At 39.0% G+C, this 15,999-nt stretch overlaps 1 protein-coding gene across 5 annotated transcripts in view; it reads right to left on the bottom strand.

Moving 5' to 3' along the window:
* The window catches only part of CDH20 (cadherin 20), a 217,374-nt gene that overhangs the window by 71,676 nt on the left and 129,699 nt on the right, over positions 1–15,999 (bottom strand). For 2 of the 5 annotated variants that reach the window (XM_009192829.4, XM_009192834.4), the window contains exon 1: positions 3,102–13,931. The exons of the other annotated variants lie outside the window; for them this stretch is intronic. The gene's annotated coding sequence lies outside the window, so the exon portion shown is untranslated. Of the gene's footprint in view, positions 1–3,101; positions 13,932–15,999 lie in introns of those variants that run through there. 5 annotated transcript variants of the gene reach the window in all.

The raw sequence follows: 15,999 nt of genomic DNA, 5'->3' as shown, positions 1-15,999 counted from the left end.
CTTTTCCAAGATAGACTTTCACCATGGAAGTCTGTGATGAAAATTGCTCCACTGTCTTCTAGCACATAGTATTACTAATGAGAAATTCCATGTATTTTAGCAAAATTGTAAACTGCAAAGATATGGGACCCAAGAGAAAGGGGATCCAATATAGGAGACTGGCAAGGAGAAGGCCCAGGATAGCAGTTGCATCCCAGGCTGTGAGTACAGCAGCCAGGTGAGGGGAGGGAGGGCTCCAGGAAAGAAACAAAGTGTCAGAGTGACTGAGAAGCTTCCAGGATTTGGATAAATTGTTGATAGGCACAGGACAGATTTTTTGAGCATTTGGGGGAAAAAATAGTGACATAGACATAGAGAAGACAAGAAAAGAAAACCCTAGGCAATTGTTGACCAAGAAAAACACAAAGTTCTGTAAGAAAGGCATTAAATCTTCAGGTATAACTTTGCTCAGTAAAAAACAACATTTATCCATACTGAATAAACATTGGCTATTCTTTTAGTGAGTACTGAAATATAACTATGTTGAAGGGCGAAGGAGGAGAGAGTGGTTGGGAATATGTGTAAAAAGAACTAAGAGCTCAATTACCCTACTGGAACACCAACTGCTAATATCTAGAATAGGTATTTCAATAAATGTATATAAGCATATGACTTAGAAATGTATTGGCAAATACTTGAATACATAACTTTGGGGTTTACATTTTGAGATTGGGTTTTGAGGTTGGAGCAGGGGATGGCTTTTCCTTTTATTATAAGTCTTTCAGAGCCATCTTGGGTTTTTTTTGTTTTTTGTTTTTGGCCCATGCAAATATTCTACTTGCAATAAAATAAAAACTGACTCAAAAATTTAAAAGAACATATTCAAATAAGCAAAATAAATATTAAGGAATTGAATAGAAAAGAAAGGTTTGAAACAGATGTAGTGAATATATTGTATATACTTCAGAACAATTTTTTTCCACCTGTTAAGTGTTTCTGAGAGCAGAATGGATATATCGATGTTCACACTTAGTGTCTTTATTCCTCCAAAATTGGTGACTATTATATTTATGGTGTCTTTCAATTGCAGTTTCACAGGATCAAGGAAGTGGAAATACTTTAGGACAGAGATTTTCAGAACTATGCTCTTCTAGACCTTAGAAATTCTAAAGCTTTTTCAAGATCTGTTATGAAACTGCTAGGCTTAGCTGTCTTCTTATTTCCCGCTTTCTTTATTACCACTTTCCCTTTTACTAAGCTCCACCTTAATCTGTGTTACATATTTGGCAAGAAAGATTTCTTCACTAAGTTGGTTAACTGGGGGTAAAGAAGAGGCTACATCTCTATTCTTCATCATCCACAGTTTACTTCTCATGCGTTGAATAGTTAAATGGGAACAATTACAAGATGTGGGTTAGTAGAATACATGGAAAAACAAAAACAAAAACAAGCTACTGAGAAAACATGCAGGTGAATACCATTTTTATAATTCCCAGTATTATAAGAAAGGTAGGGAAAGGTTCCCAGAGAATCTTTCCCTACCTTTCTACCTTTATCAAAGTTAGAAAAGACAAATGTTGACAGATTGAATTAAATAGTTATTAGAAATTGTTACATTTTATATGTTAAAAATATATATTAAAAATAGGCAACATGCATGAGAAAACGAGGGCTTATTGTCCTTAACATATTTAGAAATCTGTATGCTCAACATTTAAAAGGCGATCATTCCAAAAGAGAGTGATCAAATGACAATAGGAAAAATTCATGAAGGCAGAAATAAAATGATCAATAAATATATGAAAACCATTTTACTTTTTTTGGGACCGAGTCTCGCTCTGTTGCCCAGGCTGGAGTGCAGTGGCATGATGTCAGCTCACTGTAACCTCTGCCTTTTGGGTTCAAGCGATTCTCCTCCCTCAGCCTCCCAAATAGTTGGGAGTACAGGCATGTGCCACCGTGTCTGACTACTTTTTTTATTTTTAGTCGAGACAGGGTTTCACCATGTTGGCCAGGCTGGTCTTGAACTCCTGACCTCAAGTGATCTGCCTATCTCGACCTCCCAAAGTGCTGGGATTATAGGAGTGAGCCACTGCGCCTGGCCTCAGAAAACATTTTAGTTTCACAATCAGCTTAAAAATACAAATAATAAAATATTTCAACCTATTAAATTGGCAGACATTAAAAAAGAACTAAGCTAACCAATGTTTCTGAGCGTATGTTGTTCATATACATATGGATGGGAGTGTGGGTTGGTAAAAGCTTTCTGGAAGACAGTTTTGCATGATGTGCCGTGTCTTTAAAATTACTGATGGATCTTGAGCTAATTATAATATATATTTTAATTTTTATTTATTAGCATTATTAGAGCAGAAAATTAGTGTAATCCATATTTGCAACAATAGATGATTCTAAACTTTATGACATACTCATGCAAAGGAATACCATTCAACTGTCTTTGAAGGAAAATCGAGAATTGGTTTTAAAGCTGTTCTCAAGAACACTGTTTATTATCAATTTCTCACATTGTTGCCACACACCTTTTAACTGCAGAAAACAGAGAATTTAGCCACTTTGCAGTATAGAATCTAAGTACAAAATCTATTCTATAGAACTACTTCAGAATAAACTAGTACAGTGAGTCAAGTTATGTTCGAATTAGCTAACTGGACTGGTAGTGTGACAGTATCCATTATCTACAGATCCCAGTTACCTTTATGGAAGGTAATTGTAGGAGGCGTTGTTTATCAACCTGAGATGCAACATTCTCTTCTCCTTGGTCCCACTGGGTCTTGGATCTCTCCAACAGACCATGCCCAGCCACGTGTATATGATAAGAGTTGTTATTTGACCTAGAGACTGCAGTAGCAACCTGCCTCTAATTATGTCATAGTAATAAAATCATGGGGCAAGGATTGGCTCAATGTCCTCATTTTTCTAGGCTGTTTTTTTAATTCCCTGATGGTTCTTCAGTAGTGGTCTCTAGTTTAGTATCTGGAACCACCTTTCAAGCAAGTGTGCGAGGTGTTCTCAATGAGGACTCTCAGCACATCCCAAGTGCTTGTGCCTCCCCAAAGTCCAGTCCAATTAGCCTCTGAGAAGATTATTGAATATATACTTACATTTTAATTTTTCTTGGGAAGTTCTATGTTAACGAAGGACTTATTTAAAAAGAGAGATTCCCAAATGGCCCAAGACAAATTGATCTGCAATTAGATATACTTTAATGCAAAGTGACGCCATCGTGAATCCCAGAAGTGACTGGCACCATCAGGAGTGAGAACTGTTTAAGTCAGAATCTTCTCAGCCATTTCAGGTGCTTCAGAAACCAGGCTATTTTTCGTATCAAGGTAACCAACTAGATCGAGGCCTGAATTAAGGGACACAGTTGTATTCTCCTGTAATGAGGGAAGAGAGATTTCATCCAGTGGTCCTTTATCATTTGATCTTGTACTGGATCATTTTGACACTAAATCACATTTTCTGGCTAGCTCTTGTTATAAACTAAATCCCCTCAAAATGTAGTTAATACAGCCATCATTTTATTAATTTTCACAGTTTTCTATGGATCAGGAATTTGGATATATCTTGGCTATGTGGGTTGTAGTGTGGGTTTTGTCAGGCATTTGCAATCAGATGGTGGCTAGATCTTGGACAGCTGGGTCTGATGCCACTGGGGGCTGCCGGGCATCTTTGTCTCTCCATATGGTCTCATTTAGCACCTTTACATGTGATTTCCACGTGCACTGATTTGGGCTTTGTCACAGCGTGGTGACTCTGGGGATGGCAGTTGCAATCAAGGCTCTGGTGTGAATGCTGCTGTTCTCAAAGCAGAAGCTATGTCTTCTGCTGCATTCTTTTGGTTATGAGTCACAGCAAGTCCACATGCATCTTAACGGGAACGTGGCGAGACTCCAGAAGAGCCTGCAGGGTGGGAGATGGTATTGTGGCTCTCTTTAGAAAATGCAGTCTGCCACCTGGAATCCTGGACAGGCATCCAGGACCACTGAGTTCATTGTTGAAGAACTTTAGCAATCTCAGAATACAAAGAGCCAATCCCCGTCAAGGATGAAAAGGCAAGTTCTTGCATTTAGAAGGGGGTGAGAAAAAGTTATTTTTCTGTTTAAAAAACAGAACAAGTTTAGTCAGACTGGTCTAATTTTCATTCATGATGTGACAGAGATAGATGTCTCTAAAGAAGAGAATTCTATGCAGGCTATATGTACACAACTTTTGATTATGTCTGTTCAGGCATAACAAAAGAGAGAACATTCTGATGGTTCAGTACTGAGTGGAGAATTATCATCAATGGATCATTTTCAACTTCAGTGCAATAACACGTACTATTATACAGTAGGTTCTAGATCAATAATTTAATATCCATTCATACTTTTAAGGATGTCTAAAGTCGTGATCGCTAAGCATTGAGATTTTTCCAAATATGCAACAAGTAAAAGAGATGGTAAAATCTGTGGCTTGGCTTTAGACACATGGATCACTGGAGAAGTATTAGGAGATAAACAGAGTGATGATGAATAAAATAAAACCTAGTAACTTCTGGAAGTGAGAAACTCATTGAACAATGTAAGATTAGTGAGTCACAGTGGATATCATTTATTTCCAGTTTGACTCCTGATTTTATTTAGGGCTTCCCTTGCTCTGTTTATTCTAGCCCAAAGATGGGCACTTCTAGCCATCCAAGTCAAAATCCAGAAGTCAGGGTAAGATTTCTTCTGTCCCCACCTTCACATCCCCATATCTAGTTACTTAGACCTGTCAAGTTCTTCCAGTTCTGCCTTGTAAGTCTTTCTCAAATCTATCTTTCCTCTCCATTCCTGCTGCCATTGCCATAGTTCTGGTGTTGTAAATTCTATCCCTTCAGTAGCCCTCTGGCTGGTATTCCTGTTCTCATCTATCCTGTTATCTGCCAGAGTGATCTTATCGGACCACTCACCTGCTAAAAGTTCTCTAATGGTTCCTCATTTTTTAACTGATAAAATCTATACTCCTTGACAGGACATTAAGGACCTACACGATCTGGCTCTACCTCTACCATTCTCTCTCATCTTTCCCTGTTCCTCAACGTTTTGGGGTCCCTCCGAAAAACTATAGATGCTGTGTTTTAATACCTTCATATTTTTGCTCGAAGACAGATGCCTTTCCCTGGCCCTTCTTTGCTAAGCAATCTCTCTTCCAGGGAACATCTATTAATCCCCAGGCCTGTCTTCTGTGCCCCCTGCCACTCTGGCCATGATGCCAGCACAGCCCACATGGTTGCTTTTCATGCTAGCCTGCAAATTCTCTGAGGACAGTGGCTGTCACCTCTGCATTCTCAGCATTAGCATGGTGTCGGCACCAACAGGAATTTAATAAAACTTGGAGTTGAATTATTTAAATAAAAAGTGAACAACGATTCAGCAATATAACATTCTCATCTTGAAGAGAATCTTGGCACTTGTACGGCGATATTAAAAGAGTAGAATCCCGAGGAACCAGCAGGTGGGACTGGGATCCTCTCCAGAAGTTGTCAGTTTCTGAGAGCTATACAACGAAAAGAGGTTTGGAGAGTGAGGATGGCTTGAAACTTGGAGCAGGTTCAAAGAAATCCATGGAGCCCTAAAGATGAAATCTAAGTGTCTGAAAACAGGAAATCTTTAAGGCAAGGGGAGAAAAGGTCACAGTGCGCTTAATAATGATATCCACATTTTAAAAATTCATCTTCACAGAAGATGAGCATCTCTTTAGGAATGAGGAACAGGGAACACAGCATTAATCAGTGGCAAAAGAGACTTAAACAACGTCAGGTTTCTTGAAGCTTATAAACTGGGACAGGTTGCTTAGGGAGATTAAGAAATCTTCTGCCCTTCCTTGGGTGGAGAGTGATGATAGGGACAAGAGACTGCAGGGGAGGAAGTGTGACACTGACTTTGGCTGGGAGATCTGCCAGGGGTGGGACATGGAAGCAAAGGATTTTAGGGTCTTTTACAAACACTAGAAATCAATGTTGTTTTAAAATGCTGATTTTACATAGTAGTAAGCATTTATAACATTTCACTCATTTTTGCCTAGGAGGAATGTTGAATTTACAAGCGTATAGTGAACAGAACGAGTTGCCCTTTCCGAGTGCAATCAATTGATGATGATGCTTGATTCTAGCTATTTCCACTCTTATTGGCTATAAAGCATCAGTTAAAAAAATATTTTTTACGACCTGCTGATTGATCCCAGGTAGTACTTGCAGCAAGGCAAAATTGTTAGCTCTGCTGTCTGAAAAAATCATTGTTATTTGGGAATTACAAGTCAGCTTCCACTGCTTTTATGCTGACATTTTTCTCCCCTTTCTGATATTTAAATACCATGTAAGGAAGCCACAAAGATGTTCAGATGTTTCTAGTGGAAACTGCATTATCAGTTAAAATTGCTGTATGTTTCTTTTCTATGTTGGTAAGAGAATTTAGGTTTCCTTGGAATGGAAAATGCTCTTATGTATCTTTTGCGAAGTTTATTATTTCTTTCCCTATAATCCCTTTTATCTTTCCCATATAGTAACTAATTATTAAAAGAAACCCATATAAACTTTACCAGTTTTTGTTCTTATACTGTAAGGCTAAGAATAGTTTAACAGGAACCAAACCACATGCTTTAATCCATAATAAGGAAAAAAGATTTTGCAAACGTTTCTCTTCACAGTATTAAAAGTAAATGAAGGTTAAAGAAGGAGGCTGAAAAGAAAGCCTTATTAATGGGAAATACATTCTGATAAACTGATTCCAATCTTAATAGTCAATTTAAATAATAGAATTGGTTAATAACATCAAATTAGGATTAAAGAAAGAGATAAAAATCTATTTCCACAACTTATTTCAAAACAAGACCTTCACTTGCTGATGCCATATTACATCAGTCTGATTATACTGTTCATAATAAAGTATGCCCTATGATAGAATCCTGCTGGGAGATGTGTTTAATCAGATGCCTTTGATATTATTTGAGCGAAAACTACTTTAGACTCAAAAGAATCAAAGAGAAAAATCTTTTGCTCCTGCAATCAGTCTTAACCCATGGTGGAAACTAGTGCTCTGTACACATCCCGTCCTAATCTACTCACAAACATAAGCGCGACCTGACTGGTTGGGATTTCAGATTTGTCTTTTTCAGAAACCATGAAAGAAATTTGCTTTGCTCAATAACCATGTTCCACACCGACTGCTCATTTCTAAGTTTATCACAAATCAAGTCGAGATAAAGATTTTCTGTTGGCAGGAATTTTAATGGACACTAGTGACTACAATTAACAGCCACCCAATAATAATTTAAAATGACTATCTCAGATCACTTTGTTTGGCTCACAGGAACTAAATTGACACATTCATTTCCCAAGACAATCTTTCTATTTCATTGACCAATCTTGAACATTTTGTGAAGATATGGCAAAGAAATAACAGACAAGACAAAGTTTTATAACTTACTTTTCTCCTTTCTCAGAGTGCGCTATTTTTGCATTTTCCGAGCTTGCCACTGAGTGGTGGAGTTCCCTTCCTGCTGCCAGCTCCTGCTGTATGTCAGGACAACTTAAAGTGGCCCTCCTCTTGCCAGTTCCGGATTAGTCTTTAAATTAGAATCAGTGATAAAAGAGGCCATCCATCGGATGCGAGGACATCAGCTCAGTAACTTTGGGGGAAGAAGGCTTTCCTTCCCCTGCTTCCTATGCCCTGGGGTTTGAGCATGTCTCTTGTGGGGAAGTAAGACCCAGCCAGCTCCCAAGTTGCTGATGCAGCCTAAAGCGACTTGGAAAGGGAGCAGGAACAAAAGGCATCTCTTAAGTTAGGTGATTAGCAGCAAATGATGTATGGGGGTGGGAGGGAGCCTGGTATACAAGGAAGGGGAGCTGGCAGTTGCCCTTGTCTGGAGGGGGAAGGACAAAGAATGCTGGCCCTGAACATTTGAGGCCTTGGGGGATTTCTTAATGGAATCAAACAGCAGAGAACTATGTGCAGCCTTGTACAGTAAGAGCTAAAGTTCTTTGGACATGTTGTCCTCACAGACAGCTGAAAATATCTAGTGGCAAATACCTATCAGCTACTGATGCATTTCAGAAACAGAAGATAATGGGAAGGCTAACAAATCTCACGTCTTTTTCACTTACCATTGCTTAGTGTTTCCAGTAAGTAAATGCAGTATCTCAGCTGAGCTGCTCTTTCAAATTATTGTTAATTAAATAATACTCCCTAAGAAATCTGTCATTACCGGCAGCCAGGAATGGGTTTGTTGAGTTTGCCTGAGGCTATAAATGCTCTGACAAACGGGCTCTTAATTGACATAAGAGGTAATTTCATGGGGGATTGTAGTTCACTTTTTCCAACAATTTTGTAGTATGTTTTAGATCGTAAACTTTTGCTTTTTGCTTCTACGTGTGGAGTTCCACAGGGCCACAGGGATCATTCTCTAATGATTCATCCATTGAATAAGCCATTCTTCATAATGGAAAAAATGCATGTTGCCATTGAATCTGTAATTTCCCCCCAGTTCCATTATGACTAAAGAGAAGCAACTGGTAACAGATTTTAAAATTAACTTAATTTCCTCCAGTTCATTATATTAGTTATCCTTTGAAATAAATGACTTTTGCTGGGAGATATAATTTCTGGTATGTCATGGACCTAACTCTGACATTATCTCTTGTCAACTGTTTTCCTAGTAGACTGGAGAGTTAGGTAGGTGGAACAATTATCATTAGATGGAGTTGAAAGGGAGACAGATGAGGGCATTTGGCTGCAGAGAGCAACATGTGCTATGGCCTAGAATTTAAAGTGACCTTATCTACAAACATTTTCCTTCTGTTCATGAGCAGAGAATAAGGACAAGTATTAAGAAAAAGTCACCATTTTTTTAGAGTTAGAAAAGTCTCCATATGCCATTTCAAAAAGAAGTGCTATTTCAGCCTTTTCTTAAATGACCTCTTTTCCATCATAATGTAATATATTTCTTTCACCTTTTGACTGGTACTTTGGTTTTTTAATCAAGTTACATACTTGTTTCAGAAAAATTACACTTTAGAATGCATCTTGGTGGTATTTCATTCCAACAGTTTCATTTGGTTGAATTAATGTGCAGCTGTGGCTTAGTGGAGGGAAGAGAGAGGGAGGGAGGGAGAGAAAGAGGAGAAGATAGAAGAAGGCTCATATAATCCAACCTCCAAGCATAACTTTCCTCAATTTCACATTTCAGTATCGTTATAGAAACCTCTATCTGTAATAAAAGCATAATTTAGGTGAATAGTACTAAAACATATATACCCATATTATATCAGTGATTTACTGTTCCATGGTCAAAATTCTTTCCTTTCTTCCTCTTCACCAAGTTCACATCTTATTTTTATCCTTTGTCTATCTGGCATCACTTGATAATCTTTCATCTTTTTTTTTTCTTTCCAGCTTCTTGTCTCTCTCTTTTTTCCGTTAAGGCGTGAATAAGCAGGCATCTCCGCCAATATGTCTATACATGGCTGAATACACTTGGTGAAAAGCAGGGTCTCCTTTTGTCTGGACCTTGGATGGCTGCGTGTCATTCCGCACCAACGGGCAGGGCCTCCCTCACAGTAGGAACTTTGCAATAATTGCCAGAACAAATTGAGCTCAGGCTTATCAGTTCCTTTCCTTTTTCCGTTGGAAAATGGAGGGAATAGGGGAACAAGGCCAGTTTTGACCATTAACAATACAGCGTAGAAATAGATTGGATACAGCCAATGCCCAGTCATGTTGCAAACAGTCATGGGATAGGTTGTGTACAAGGATGATAAGATGCGACCCTGTAATCACACAGCTAACTAAGCCCTGATTTCCCCACAGCCCCCAGGGTGCTCTGGTGTGTATGATATGCATGTATAGCCGTTGGCAGGGGAGTTATTGGAACTGACACACAGACCGCCGGCAGAGGTGAAAACAAAAGATGTGATGGGTCGGTGCTTGCGTTCTTTTTGCATCTGGTGAAGACCAGCAGAGGCAACTCTCAAACTGTTTTCACCAGATTGCAATGAGAAAAATAGTCTTTGGTAAGAAATCTGAACATAGGGGAGAGAAACTCATTTAAAAATCATGTTACACTTTCCTTTTTTCCCTGCGCAAGTCTTTATCAGAATCTCTATGAATCACTGATATATTTCATGTACCTACATGCCTCTCCCCATGTTCGGCGTAGCAAATGTGTGTGTATGTATGTGTATGTGTAACTAACATTTTTTATTTTGTTTTATATGTATATAGGTAGCTGGATATGATAATGTATATACCTAAATGTAAATGCAAACATGCAATGGCATGGGTGATTTTCTCCTTACATACATATGTATGTTTATACTCCAAAGGTTGATTCTAACTCTACTAAATGTCACAGACTCCCTACTAGAAATCTTTCCTTAATGAGAGATTGTGTTGGATTTGCTTGAGGGTCACATACACAACCAAGGTTATATACGGTGTCGCCCATTATAGGGTGGTTGAGAGGTGAGAGGAGACAAGACTTTACCCTAACTGGACAGCCAGACTGTTGTTTCAAAACTGCTAAAGCAGCCAGATCACCTGTGCGTGTGACAACCCAGTCTGTATTTCTAAAATAGTGTTATTTATATAGGAGTGTGTGTGTGTGTGTGTGTGTGTGTGTGTGTATATTCTCATCCAACTGGGGTTAAGCTTTGCTCAGCTGCTTCCAAAGTGACTGGAAGTAGACAACATGAGGAGCTAAAGCCAACTGAGTGGCTTTCCATCTGCCTCTGCTTTGCTTGGAAATAACCAGCCAGAGCAACGGTTTTAGCTTTATTCATGTGTTGTTGTTATTCTGATCTGAAGCAGAGGCTGACATGAAACAAACATGGCATTTCCTTTTGAAAATTGAATTCTGAAGTTGGCTTCATCTTTCCAGAATCACAGTGCTGTTGCAGTTCCTTCCCAGCTTTGTGAATGTCATAAACAATTTACATATAAAGCTCCAAATCTGGAGGTAATGACCACATTTGTGTTTTAGGATTTTTGAGGGGAGGGGTTTGATTTTTAGTGGTTATGAAGGGATTTGTTGAGATTTGTGGGATGAATGGAACTAGTTTCCCCCATACAGGAGAGATCAAGAAATGGGGAAACAAATTTGTAATAAAAAACACCTTTGCCAGTCTTTTACTGGCAATTTTTAAGGAAACACAGCAAAATGTAAAGTCATGCAAATGAGGCTTTTTGAGGAACTTCGTTAGCATCACCCACAAGCCATAGTTTACAATAAATGGGCACTGGGGCCCCAACAGGTCATGGCCCATAGCCAGCTTGCTGCAATTGAAGTGACGCTTACAGTAAGGCGAGTCCCCTGGACACGATGTATGAGGTATGGATGACAGTACATTATCTAAGCCAGTTGCACTGTAGTGAGTTGAAATTGGAAAACACTTAATGGAGCAAGTGGGGGGAAAAGGGGATACTAGAAAAGCACAGTGCATTAAAAGTCTCTCAGCATTAAATATGCTTAGGAGAGATAAGAAAAAGAATATTCTTAGAAAACATTTACCATTATTCTTTAGTACTATGTCCTTCCCCTCCCCAAACACACACACACACACACACACACACACACACACACCCCTACACATCCCTACAGACAGAAGTGAAAAGGGATTTCCCTCACTGAGAACATCCTTAGCATATCTTGATGCCTTGAATCTTTTGGGGCCATAAGGAAAAATAATTGTTTTAGGGAGAAATAAGGATTTGAGAACTTGGCTATCAGGATTATCGTTTCTGTTCTCCACACATTGCAGTGAAAAGGCAAACCATGCAATTTTGACTTAGTTTCATGTTGACACTGGTGATTGGATCACGACTGTTCTTGTAGGTACAGTTGAGGCCTATTAACTTGAGAGTGATTACAAAAGGACCCGTGATATGTACAGAATCACATTCTCCAGGGGAGGCAACTTGATGGGAAGTGTGGCTGCCTGGGTTCTAACCTCTGCTCCACTGTATACAGGATGTGTAAACTTGGGCAAGTACTTAACCTCTTTGTGCATCCCCTTCCACACCTGTAAATTGGAGCTAATAGTAGTTCCTACGTGTACTACATAAGTCACTATATGTGAGGCAATGGGGCAGAGCCTTCGCACACAGCAAATGCTCAATAGATACTAGTTATTAGTACTAGTAAGAGAACATAAGCCTTGGGGTCAGGCAGAATCGGCTTTAGATTCTACTTCTGTGTTTTTTGGCAAAGATTTAATATTTCTGAGGCCCAGAGAGTTTCTAATACATAGAATTGCAGGGTTGCTATAAGCATGAAATCCTCTCATGTGCCACAGGAAGGCCCAGTGTGTAGAACATGAGAGATGCTAAGTAAAAGTTTGTCTTTCCAAAAGTAGAGAAGAAAATACCCCTATGGTATAAACTATCATGTTCATCTTTCCTCATAATTGTTTGGATCTTTTCCTTCATTATTTTTGGAGGGAGTGAATTTTTCTAACTTGGGATTTCATGTTAGTTATTGGCCAGGAGTGGTGGTTCCTCAAAGTGATTGAAGTTGCAAACCCTGTATTTGATGGATAGTGAGAAATGGAAGCTTGTTAGTAATGAGACATAAAATTGTACCTGGCTTGTCGAAAAGACACTCTATACCTGACATTTTTTGGGAAAAAACCCCCCAAACACCATAAATGTGCTTCTTCATTGTGATGATGTGGAAATTGTCAGATTCTCAAGCAGAGAAGAAGGCAAATTAGGCCTCCCAAACCTCTCCAAACACAGAGAGAGTAGGAAACTGATTTTCCAATACTATAATTTGCACATGATTCTAATGAGAAAATCTGAAGGGATATCGTGGCAATATGTCTCCCCAGTGGCAGCTGATCATTATATATATGTACTCTCATTAGAGATGGTACCAGTCAGCTTTCGGAGTGTCTGTCTAGCATATTTCTGTCTTAGAACTGACTTCCATCCTTAAAGGACTGGCCCCTGCAGCCTTGTTTGTAACAAAGAACTTGCCCGTCCCCCAGGCTGAAACTGGAACAGGATGGACACTTAGTCAAGACAGGCCAAGCACATTGTTTGCTGGGAGTATGGACGGAACCTGCAGGCATGGCTGGGGCGCTGCGCCCTGCAGAAGCAGAGCAGAGGAAGGAAGTGGGACGAGAAGAGGGAGGTGGGGAGGGCACGGGAAGAGGGCAGGCTCTTGCTCCTTGTTTCAGTCCCTCTGGAGGCTGAGCCCAAACTCCTGCGTGTGGATTCTATGAGTTACCTCATAGAAATTGTGCACTAATTTCTCTCTTTGCCTTAAAGCCATCTTGAGGGAATGTTGCTTCCCTCAGACCTAAACTTTACTAGGAGGAATTCCCAAAACTTTGCTAGGTTAGTCCCTAGATAGATATCTCATGGGAAACTGGCCTCAAGTTGTGGATCCAGGGAAAAACCATTTAGAGATTTCCATGGACTTAATCCTCTTCTCTGTCCCCTAGCATGTTTCCAACACCTTTATTAATTAGGTAAACTGTGGAAGGTAAAGTCATAACAAGATGGCCTTTGAAGAATTGGCGGTGACATCATGAATTCTTGTCCCGTAACTCTGTGTGACTAGAACATCATGTCATAAAAGGATTTTTGAATACTCATTTTTAAGGAAATGCAGTATGATATAGCATTTAAGTGAAATAGTAAGTTCGTATTGTAAATGTTGTGAGTTTGAAAATTTATGAAATACTAACAAGAATTGTTCGTAAAAAGGTAAAGAGAATCACTATCAGAATTATTTACCTTTTGTAAATTACCATTTATTTCAAAAAAAGTAATGAGTTACTATTCACACAGTAAAAAGAAGCTATTTGCTTCTCTTAAGAAGTATGTCTTCATTAAGCTCTGTATATATATATAGCTTAATGAGAAAAAAATATATATTTTAATTGACAGGGTCTTGCTCTATTGCCTAGGCTGGAGTGCAGTGGCACAATCATGGCTCACTGCAGCCTCAACCACCTGGGCTCAAGTCATCCTCCTGCCTCAGCCTCCTGAGTAGCTGAGACTACAGGCCCGCATCACCATGCCTGGCTCATTTGTAAATTTTTTTTGTAGAGACAAAGTTCCTCCAGGTTGCTCAGGTCGGAGCTTTATATGGTTTACGTGACTAGTATACCTCCTTCCCAGAGCAGATTCTGTATCTTGGTGGGTCACTAAGTTTCTCTGTAGAATTATATATAGATTTTGAAATGCATAAATATTCCTTTCCATATGTTTTCTGGATGCTTTGATCCTCTATGCTGTTGATCTTCTTGCTTCATTTCAATGTTGTTTCAAAATGGACCATTACAATTCACTTGATTTGAAAACAAAATTCCAGCCCATGTAGTTCTTTTTTTTTTTTTTTTTTTTTTTACATGTAATTCTGAGAGTTAAGAATTTATTTCCAAGCTATCAAAATTTAAAAATGTTTTGGAGATCAAAATGTCAATTCAGTTTTGCAAATCTGGTAACTCTAAAAACTCTGAGATTCTTATTGCTACTTTTATTTTATTTAGTGCAGTGGGAAGTATGTATGCTACTAGCAAAAGGTCCATGCAGTTACAAGATGAGCCAACATGCCATTCTTTATAAAAAATGACAATTGTAACTATCGGATCCAAAGCAATGCTTGAGAGAGGCCAGGGGGCTAGAGAATGACTAGAGTTAATAGATTTGGTGCTGTTCTTTGCTTTTTTTGGTTTTCTTTTCAGTAGCTGTAGGGGTATATGTGTAGAAAGTAATGTGTTCCAGTTCCTGCAGACAGTGACACTATTTTCAATTTCAATTGAAAACAATATCTAGGGCATATTCTTGGGCAGCCAGGCCAACTGGTTTATTTCTAGTGAGCTCTGTGAAGAGCATGTTTAAAATACTCTCCAGGGTTTACTTGGGAGCTGAAGTTGTTTGATATTACAAGGCTTATTTTGAAATGATTGATTCCATTTGTGGATACTGTCATTTCCTGAAGTTAGTTGTGAGTCAAGATTATGTTAAACATTGATAGATCCTGTTGAGGATTTTCTAAATATGTCCAGTGGCTTCCTACATTTTATTTTAGTACTCATCATTCACATCTAGACCATGATGGAGGATTCTAACTGGTTTTGCCACAACCTTGATTTCAACGTCAGCTCTGGGCTTGGTTCATTAATGTCTGCTTTCAAGTCTGAGAGGTCTGGCTGTTACTCACTGTGATGCTAATGTTTCTTTCTAGTCCTAGATATTGATAAATGGGTGTGGTTGCTTTCAGCTCCCTGTGGCTTCGAGTCACAGCCCACATTCATTTCTAGCCAGTGCTTTGATCAGTGATTCTGTAGTGAGGATAGTTTTGGCAGGCAACTGTCAGCTACTGTAGCAAGCTCTACCCTGCTGGGGTCCCCAGACTCTAAGTTGACCAGCAAAGTGAATCAAAGCATCCAGAAAACAGACGGGAGGGGATATTCCTGGAGATAGCCTGGTCTTTGCTAGCAGTGACATGTTAAGCTTTTTGGCTTATCTATGTTTCTATTTATTTTTTTAATGGAGGCAAAGGGAAGGGAGCGTTGTGTGATGGGCAGAGAGGACAGTGGGTTGGTGGAGATATTAGGGGAAGGGGTGAGACTAGGTTTGGACAGAAAAAAAATTAGAATTGCACAGTATGTTAACTTTTTTTTTTTTTTTTTTTCTTTTTTTACACCTTGTTAAACCACCAAACTCTTTTTCCCTCAGATGGGCCCTTGATTTTTTTTTGAAAGTTAGAAGCATAACCATGCTGGATAAGCACAAAAACTCTGAGCTTACATAAAGCGTATAATGATGTTATCAATAAAATTTAAAAACAAAATTACCAGAGTGGTATGTATTTAATTATGCACACACTTCTTACTGTGCTATATAGTAATAATAGCAAGCGAATCACATAAACACTGTAGCTGATGTTACTTTTAATAGGGAAGGTAACTAATATTTATTGAATCCCTAATATCTGCTGGGCTCCTTGCTGGGTGCTTTACATATGTTA

The sequence above is a fragment of the Papio anubis genome, chromosome 19 (genome assembly GCF_008728515.1).
Source record: "Papio anubis isolate 15944 chromosome 19, Panubis1.0, whole genome shotgun sequence".
NCBI lineage: Eukaryota > Metazoa > Chordata > Mammalia > Primates > Cercopithecidae > Papio > Papio anubis.
This window is presented reverse-complemented; position numbering and strand designations above follow the sequence as displayed.